The sequence below is a fragment of the Oryctolagus cuniculus genome, chromosome 3 (assembly GCF_964237555.1).
Source record: "Oryctolagus cuniculus chromosome 3, mOryCun1.1, whole genome shotgun sequence".
NCBI classification, from domain to species: domain Eukaryota; kingdom Metazoa; phylum Chordata; class Mammalia; order Lagomorpha; family Leporidae; genus Oryctolagus; species Oryctolagus cuniculus.
This window is the reverse complement of record NC_091434.1, coordinates 28,882,330-28,891,806: the sequence shown is the minus strand read 5'-3', so window position 1 is coordinate 28,891,806 and position 9,477 is coordinate 28,882,330. Positions and strand designations below refer to the sequence as shown.

General features: G+C 39.2%; 1 pseudogene; it reads right to left on the bottom strand.

Moving 5' to 3' along the window:
* Positions 1-7,439: 7,439 nt before the first annotated feature.
* On the bottom strand, positions 7,440-7,534 carry LOC127491957 (U2 spliceosomal RNA; annotated as a pseudogene).
* Between the last annotated feature and the right edge of the window lie 1,943 nt (positions 7,535-9,477).

The window sequence follows — 9,477 nt, the reverse complement described above, 5'->3', positions numbered from 1 at the left end:
TCCAGGCTGTCTTAAAGCACCTTCAGAATGCATTCAAAGCTAGGGATAGTTTGGGAGCAAAGGGCAGTAGTTAGTTGATCTTAATAACAGAGATAGTATGTCCTTTCTGCACAAAATTCAAACAGGTTTACTCAAAGTTTGTTATAAAAGATTACAACGCGCTAGTACGAGGGTTTCTCTTCTAGAAAACACTTCCCCAAGCAGGCATCAGGAGGCTTCATGTTTCTCTGTGGGAACTCTGACTTTAGGAAGTAGTTTTACATTGATAAAACTGTGAATGTTGCTTTTGTTGTGTGTAATACACTGCCCATCTCTGACTCACTCAAGGGTCTCCTGGCTTCTCTTAGCATCTATGGAGCTGTGGCAGCTAACTTGCTAGCTAGCAAGAGTCAAATCCTTTATATTTCTTAATACTTGCATTTCCACCTTTGACCATCAGATAACGTCCTGTGAAAATATAAAAGCAGAGCTATGAGTCACCTTATGGCCGAGGGAGTCCAAGACTGAGAGATAAAAGTCAGCCCCTTCGGTAGCAAAGCAAAACCAGGGGGAGAGCCTGAGTCATCGATGGTGTTGTTAAATCCCCAATAACAAATTTAAAATTATTCACCTCTAGATTCATTTTAGTTGAGAAGATATACAGTCATTTGAGTCAGAGTCCCTATTAACACACAAAAGCCTTTTATATAAATCATTAAATAGTACCAAGAAATTTTTAAGACTGGTATGGTGCTCCCAATACAATGATATTCAACATTTGCTAATAAATATTTGGGGTATATTTTAAGATTTAATCCTGATAAGAACAACTTTGAAAGGTTATTCTTATAATGTTAAGCACAAGGAATCTTTGACTCACAGGCTAAATAAGAAGCCTTAAGATAATTCAGCTAACAAATGCGAGAATTAGCATTCAGATCTAGGTCCATCTGGCAACAAAATTTGTGTTGCCAACACTGACGTAGTATCTACCCAGTAGGTAGGATACTCAGCATTCACTGAGGATTCCATTAGGCCAGATTCTGTGCTAATGACTCAAGGAGTTCTCTATACATGAACAATGGAATAAATTTGGAAAAGTTATGTAAGTCTCTATGCAAATTAATGCCACAAAAACATTCCATCTGATAATAGGCTCTTTAGTAAGTCCACAAACAATAATTTTAAAACTGAGGTCAGCTTTAGTTTTCAGACCAGAAATGAAAATTAATGCATACAAGCTATTGCTGGAAGTGTGTTCGCACTCTGTTTTGGATTAATTTTGGTAACACGTTATCCTCATAATTGAAAAAGATGTTTTAGTATGCTAACAGATAATGAAAAGGAGGTATACAAAACTTCTAATCAATCATTTATTCAATAGTTGCTTAATTATCAACTGCTCAAACCCCTCTTAAGCCTGAAACCACAAACAGAAAGAACCCTAGGACCTTTGGATTCGAGTCTTCATACTGTGAGGGTCTGAGATTGACTAGTTCAATATGTTCTCAGTATCACCCAGACTCACATTTACCCTCAACTAGGCACTCATGTACACTTGGGAATAGATAAATTAATGAGTGAAATCCAAAGAACTTGATAAAAGTATTATCATTTTTATTCATAAGGTTCCTTTGGCAGGGAACACTCTCTGAGATTCTGGGTTAAGTCAACAGCAGCAACAACAACAAACTAATCAAAAGCATATAAAAAGAAACATTTTTAAATATCCAATGTACTCATTTGCTTATATTTGGCTATTCATTGGGATACCTAGATGATTTTCCATTGTAGTTCAGGAGTATAACATCTGATGCATCTGTAGCTTTCAGGTGGTCAAGAGGGGTAGAAACTGTCAATGAAGAATTTAATGTGTTGTAAAGAAATATTTACAATTTTAAAAGATGACTGAAGTTTCCTGAAGCTTTCTTTTTTTGTGTCTGTAGTCCTAGGAGTATTCTCAGACTATAACCTACTTCTGAACTGTAATACAATTTTTAATATAAAAGTTACTTGTTATCATGCAGTACCATAGCCCAGAAGTGAAACATAATCCAAATACATTATCCATGTTAATATAGGTTTGACATGTATTTCCCTAGTGCCGTTGTTTTCCAGGGAACTTAGCCCTCATTATTTAACAGTTTCAAAATCATTAGATTATTGGAGGGTAGCAAAGGCCCTGTAGCTGGGTGAAATTTCTCTGTGAAATGAAAGTTGCTTCATCAAGTAAGAAGTTACAACAAAGTATCATTTAATAATGGTAAGTAATATTTTTAAATTACTATTTAGAAATATATTGCATGATATTAAAATGACTTTATATAATCGCTGTGTCCTCAATTTAAAAGGACATTGGTAAGCCCCCTAGGACTGAAAGGGCTTTTTCTCTACCTAATTAAATTAAGCGCCATACACAGAGCCTCTCTGCAAAGATTAACAGAATGCATTTCTTGTCCATTTAAGTGTTGCCTGTGGTGATTTTCTCTAATTTAATTAAAAGCTGTTCTTTTATGAAGAACAAGCTTGCAGCATAATTCTCTTACGTTTACATTTCCAACGCCTGTTTGGGAGAAAGTGGCAAGTGATGAGAAAAAAAAGATCAGGTTGTAGGTGCACAAGAAGAAGTTATCTGTTGAAATACTTACTTAAGGTATACTAAGCTGATCTTCTGTATATTAAGATAATCGAAAATGAATCTTGATGTGAATGGAAGGGGAGAGGGAGTGGGAAAGGGGAGGGTTGTGGGTGGGAGGGACGGTATGGGGGGGAAGCCATTGTAACACATGAGTCGTACTTTGGAAATTTATATTCATTAAATAAAAGATTAAAAAAAAAAAAGAAGAAGTTATCAATACTTCCTGCTTGTCATAAAATTTTCATTTTAAAAATGAAAGTGAGTGGAGATAAGCCAGGGTCAGGGAATGTACCAGTGATGTGTTAGGTGCAATCTCTGACCTTTGCCAGTCAGCACCCACTATGAAAATAACGGGCATTTGTCAAAGAAGTAATTGTACCGTAGGTTCTCACATACTCAAATGTTTATTGTGCTGGTGGTACTCCAAAGTGCTGTGCTTCTGAATCCTCAGCTCTGAAGCTGAGGTCTTTTGATGAGTCTATTACTATATACAATGTTAGGTGTGAAGAAGCCATGAAATACTAGAAAGCAATTTGATACTCTGCATATAGGTGCAAAGTCCATTCAGTAAGGAATATTGCAAGGATAGGTAACTGACAGCCAAGCTCAACACTTAGATGGTAGAAGAATAAACAAAGTATCCAATAAAAATTATAAAAGTAGGGAAGTGAGGAGAATATTAGAAATATTCTGTTATAAGATACATAAAACAATAGGACACATGGAGCTATATGGAGTTGTTTGATAGTGGATTTAGATGACTTAAAAATGTATATTGGAGGGGCCTGCTCTGGTGATATAGTGGGTAAAGCCTCTGCCTGCAGCGCTGGCATCCCATATGGGTACCTGTTTGAGTCCAGGCTGCTCTACTTCCAGTACAGCTCCCTGCTGGAGCAGCTAGGAAAGCAGTCGAACTGCATCCATGTGAGAGACCTGGAAGAAGCTCCTGGCTCCTGGATTTGGATCAACTCAGCTCTGATGGTGTGGCCATTTGGAGAGCCAACCAGCAGATGGGAGATCTCTCTCTCTGTGCCTCCCTCTCTCTAACTCTGCCTTTCAAGTAAATAAATAAATAATTTTAAAAAATGGATATTGGGAATTCTGAGGCAAGCACTTCAAAACAAGTTTTTAAAATAAGTGCAATGTTTATGTTTCAAGGGATAAAAATGAAATAATATGAAATACCATAAAAGAAAAGGGGAGAAGGGAATCAGAGAGCAGGTGTATCAATATAGTTAAAAACATAATCCAACTCAGTTGCTTTCAACATAATGATCTGAGGATACCAATAGGGGAAAAAAGAGATAATCAGAGAAGAAAAATACCAGAGAAGAATAAAGAGAGAGAGAGAGGGAGAGAGAGAGAGACTTTCTATAACTCCCTCTCTCTCTCTCTCACTGTCTAACTCTGCCTGGCAAAAAAAAAAAAAAAAAAAAAAAAAAAAAAAAAAAGAGAAAGAGAGAGAGAGAGAGAGAATTACATACTGTCCATAAGAAACCCACCATATGTATATAAAGACTCAAACTGGTGAAAAGTAAAGCAGTAAAGAAAGAAATCTAATGCTAACACAAATCAAAAAAGCTGAAGTAGCTAGATTGTCTTCAGAGAGCTAACTACCAAATCAACAAAATTCTCAGAAATAGAGATAGTACGTAGTAACTAATGGCTTACAGCTCCATGAAAGCATAATAACCCCACAAATAATCCCACACGCAAATACCCACAATGTAGTTTGAAACTTCCAGTCCCCCTGCCACATCTTATGCATTCAGACCACAATGGAAATAAGCTAAAATTAACAATTGAAGCATATTTGTAAAACACACAAATATTTGGAAATTAAATGATACCATTTTGAATAATTCATGGGTCAAAAAAGAAATTTCACAAGAACTAAAAGCATATTTTAACTAAAGAAAATAAATATAATATCAATTAAGTTTATGGGGCAGTTTTTAAAAAAGATTTACTTATTTGAAAGGCAGAGTTAGAGAGGCAGAGGCAGAGGCAGAAAGAGGGAGAGAATTTTCCATCTACTGGTTCACTCCCCAAATGGCTACAATGGCCACGACAGGGCTAGGCCAAAGTCAAGAGCCAGGAGTCAGGAGCTTCTTCCACAGCTTCCATTGTAGTTAACAGGGGTCCAAGGTCTTGGGCCTCCTTCCAGTGCTTTTCTCAGGTCGGAGTTGGGGATATACAAAGCTGGGAGTATGGAGCTTCTTTTGGGTCTCCCACGTGGGTACAGGGACCCAAGTACTTGAGCCATGTTCCACTGCTTTCCCTGGCCATAACAGAGAGCTGAATCAGAAGTAGAGCAGCCAGGACTTGAATTGGTACCCATATGGAATGCCAGCAATGCAGGTGGCGGCTTTACCTGCTATGCCTCAGTGCAGGTATGGGGCAGTTTTGAAAGAGAAATGTGTAACAAAAAGAAGAAAAAACTGAGTTAAAATCAAAGCAAGGTTTCCATTTTAGGAAACTAGACAAAGTAGAGAAATTTAATTCCATAGCAAACTGAACAATAGAAACAACCCAAATTAAGGCAGAAATCAGTGAAATTATAAAGGAAGATAACAGTGGCCAGAGCTGTGGTGTGGCAGGTGAAGCCACTGCCTATGATGCCAGTATCCTGTGTGGGCACTGGTCTGTGTCCTGGCTGCTACCGCTTCTGATGCAGTTCCCTGCTAATACCTGAGAAAAGTAACAGCAGATGACCCAAGTCCCTGGGCTCCTGGACTCACCTGAGAAACTTGAAAGATGCTCCTAACTTTGGCTTGGCTCAGCCCTAGCTGTTACGGACAGCTGGGGAGTGAATAAGTGGATGGAAGATCTCTCTGTCACTCCCTCTCTCTGTAGCACTGGCTTTCAAATAAATAAACATTTTTTTTTTTTTTAAAGAAGGGGGTGGGAACAATAGAGATAAGCAATGAAACAAACAAACAAAAAAAAAACAGATTCTTTGAAAAGATCAATAAAATGTATAAATTTGTGAAATAGTTTTCCAGAGAAACAGACCAGTGGAACTTGTATATGAAGAAAGAGATTTATTTTAAGAAGTTGACTTGCATAGTTTTGGAAGCTTTTTGGCTGATGCAAAGTCGGATTTGCAGGCTTTGAGTCTGGAGCCTGAGGCAGTAGTTAAAGTTCAGGTCCAAAGGCAGTTGCAGAGCCAGGAAGAGCCTGCCTCCCCCTGAGGTCTGACAGAGTGGGCTGCAGAATCCTTTCCTGCACAAGGAAGGCCAGGTTTTTGTCTGTACAGTCCTTCACCTGATTGGCCGAGGCCCACCCACATTATGAAAGGAGATCTGCTTCAGTCAAAGTCCATCAATATGAATGTAAATCTCATCCAGAAATAGGCTCATCAGAAACTATAGAATGCGTCTGACCAAATATCTAGGCAACAGAATCCAGACATGTTGACATATTTTAAAAAAATCCACTATAACCTCTAACAGAGTTATTGGGAAAGAAGGAAGGAAGGAAGGAGGGAGGAGGGAAGGAAGAAAGGGAGGGGAGAAAGAGAGGGAGGTAGGATGGAAGAATGGAGGGAGGGAGGGAGAAAGGGAGGGAGGAAAGAAACAGAAAGTGGGAAGGGGGAAGATGTGGGTAGGGAAAGGGAAGGGTATTGCCAATATAAGAAATGAAAGAAGAGTCATTATTACCGAACTCATAGGCATCAAAATTACAGTCAAGGAGCACTGCAAACAGCCTTATACCCCTATTTGAGAACTTGGGGAGAGTGAAATAATTCTTTTAAAAAGACTTCCCTCACAACTCACAAAAGTGGAAAAAGATAATCTGAATAAATTAATACCTGTTAAAGCAGCTAATTAATAATAAAAGCCTCTAAAAATCACAGCATCAGGCCTGCATAGTTTCAACAGTGACTTCTTTTTTTTAAAAAAATATTTATTATTTATTTCAAAGGCACAGTTATGGAGGGGGTAGGGGAAGTCAGAGAGAGATCTTCCATCTGCTGGTTCACTTCCCAAATTGTAGCAACAGCTAGGGCCAGGAGCTTCTTCCAGGTGTCCCATGTGGGTAGCAGGCGCCCAATACTTGGTGATAATCTACTGTTTTCCTAGGCATATTAGCAGGGAGCTGGATTGGAAGTGGAGTAGTTGGGACTCAAACCAGTACCCATATGGGACAGCAGCTCAACCCACTATGCCACAACCGTGGCCTTCATCAGTGAATTTTATAAAATATTTAAGAAAGAAATCATACCAGTTTTCCACAAAATCTTCCAGGAAATTTGAAGAGGGAACAGTTCCAATCTCATTTTAGGAAGCCAGTAAAACCCTATTGCCAAAATCAGATAAGTAGATTACAGGAAAAAAAAAATCTACAGTCCAACATCTCTTATGAACATTGAAATCCCAATGAAATGTGTAAATCTATACACATAAATTATAGACCAGTCACTTAGGATTTATCTCAGATGTACAAATTTGGTTAAACTTTCAAAAAGTAATCAGTGTAACGCTTAATAAAAAATGTAAAACCTACTTTAAAAATGAATAAGATAACTGAATAGACACCTCACCAAAGATGTGTAAGTGGAAAAGGGACAAATAAAAAGATGCTAGGTGCGGCATGTGTATCATGCTGCTGCTTAGGACTCCCACACCATATTGAGATCAGTCCCCCTCCACTTCCTACCCAGCTCCCTGCTAATGCACACCCTTGGAGGCAGCAGATGATGGCTCAATTACTTGGAACCCAGCTACCACATGAGAATCCTTGATGGAGTTTTTGGCTCCTGACTTTGGCTTGGCTCATCCCTGGTTGTTATGAGCATTTGGGGAGTGAATCAGAGGATGGAGGTTCTATCTTCTAATAAATAAAGGCAAATAAATGAGCTTTTAAACTGATGAGAACAGATACTAGATCTTAGTCAAAAGGCTGAGAAGCAATAAATAAATGGACTTTTTTAAAAGATGGTCTAAATCAAATGTCATTAGTGAATTGAAAATTCAAACAATAGCAAGATACCGCTGTGCACCTACTAGGATGGCCAAAATCCAAAACACTGGCAACATTAAATGTTGGCAAGGTTGTGAAGCCACAGGAAGTCTCATTCATTGTAGGTGAGAATGTAAAGTGTTAAAGTCATTTTTGTAGACAGTTTGAGTTTTTCATAAAACTAAATCTGTTTTCACCATTTATTCCAACAATTGTGCTCCTTGGTGTTTACTCAAATGTGGCAAAAACTTATGTCTACACAACTACTCTGAAAACTTACCTGTGCCTAATACTCTGTACAGAAATATCCATAGCACTTCTATTTATAGTCAAAACCTGGAAAAACAAACTGTGGTAGAGCCATACAATGGAATAGTATGCAACATTTTTCCGGCAAGATGGTGGAATAGGAAGGGAGCACACTGATAGTCTGGGGAGAGATAGTTTAATAAAAGTGGAGATACTGCAGGTTCAAGGAAGAGTAGGGGAGGAAACAGCAGAAGAAACTCTTCTGGAACACGTGACTCACAGCAGACCTGCGTGGAGAGCGTGGGAGCACACAGTTCGGGACATCAGTGGCAGACTCAACACACCAGCGCTGGAACGCGAGGTGAGCCGAACCTCAATAGCCCGAGACACCGGCAGACAAGCGGAGAGAGGAGACTAGAGGGAACGACCCCCGGGGGGGGGGGGGGAAGTTCACAAGGCTAACTGGAAGAGAGAGAGAGAGAGAGAAAAAAAAAAGGGTGACTAGTACGGACACGGGTTTCTCTCTCTCCGCTCACCTCTCAAGGGCGAGCAAGACAAAGAGCAGGCGCCATCTTGGACATACGTCATAAGCAGAGCGACCTCAGGTCTGCACCGGCCCTGAGCCTAGCAGAAAAACCTGACTCTGGGCGGGGCGAATTAACAGATTAGGACCTAGTAAATTTGTGGTGCTACTGAACTGAGACTGTGAAAAAAGAGACGGTGGGGGAGAGAACTCACGGAATTCACGTGAGCACTCTCCAGAGACGCTACAATTCTGTAACTTTGGCAACCCAGTGGGAGGCTGAAGGAGAATTTGAGCCCATTCTGAGGGCCGAACAGATCCCCTGTGGGGATCTTGGGAAAGAGCTTCCGATCTCTGGCTCCTGTGGGTATATCATTTGCCTGCTAACTACCTCCAACTTCGTTCAGCTGTGCGGAATTACTTCCCTTTTGAATCAAAAAAAAAAAAAAAAAAAAAAAAAAAAAAAAAAAAAAAAAAAAAAAAAAAAAAGAAAGAGAGAGAGAGAGATTTACCACGCCTAACCTGGGAGTGTCACCTTTGGCACACCAAACAGAGCTCTCAGGCCACACCCATCTCAAGCCCTAAGGCTCCATCAAAAACAGATAGTCCACTTAATCTAGAGTCATAGTATAACAAGAAAAAGCACCACAGTGAAGAAACCAAATATCTCCAATATGCCAAATAACAAACGCAAAAACCGAGGTAATAAAATCAAGGAAGTCACCATGATGCCCTCAAATGAAAAAGACACCCCAATTCAAGATTATGAAGATGATGACATAGAAGAAATGCAAGAAGCAGATCTCAAAAAATTGATAAGAACATTAAGAAGTTCTCAAAAACAAATTCTGGAACTACACAAATCCTTAATGGACAAGATAGAAAATCTCTCTCGTGAAAATGAAATATTAAGGAGGAATCAAAATGAAACGAAACAACTAGTACAACAGGAAACTGTGATAGTGACTGAAGTGAAGAATTCAATAGATCAAATGAAAAACACAATAGAGAGCCTTACAAACAGAATGGGTGAAGCAGAAGAGAGAATATCGGACTTAGAAGACAGAGAACAGGAAAGGATACAGTCAGACCAAAGAAAAGAAGAGGAAATTAGAAATCTGAA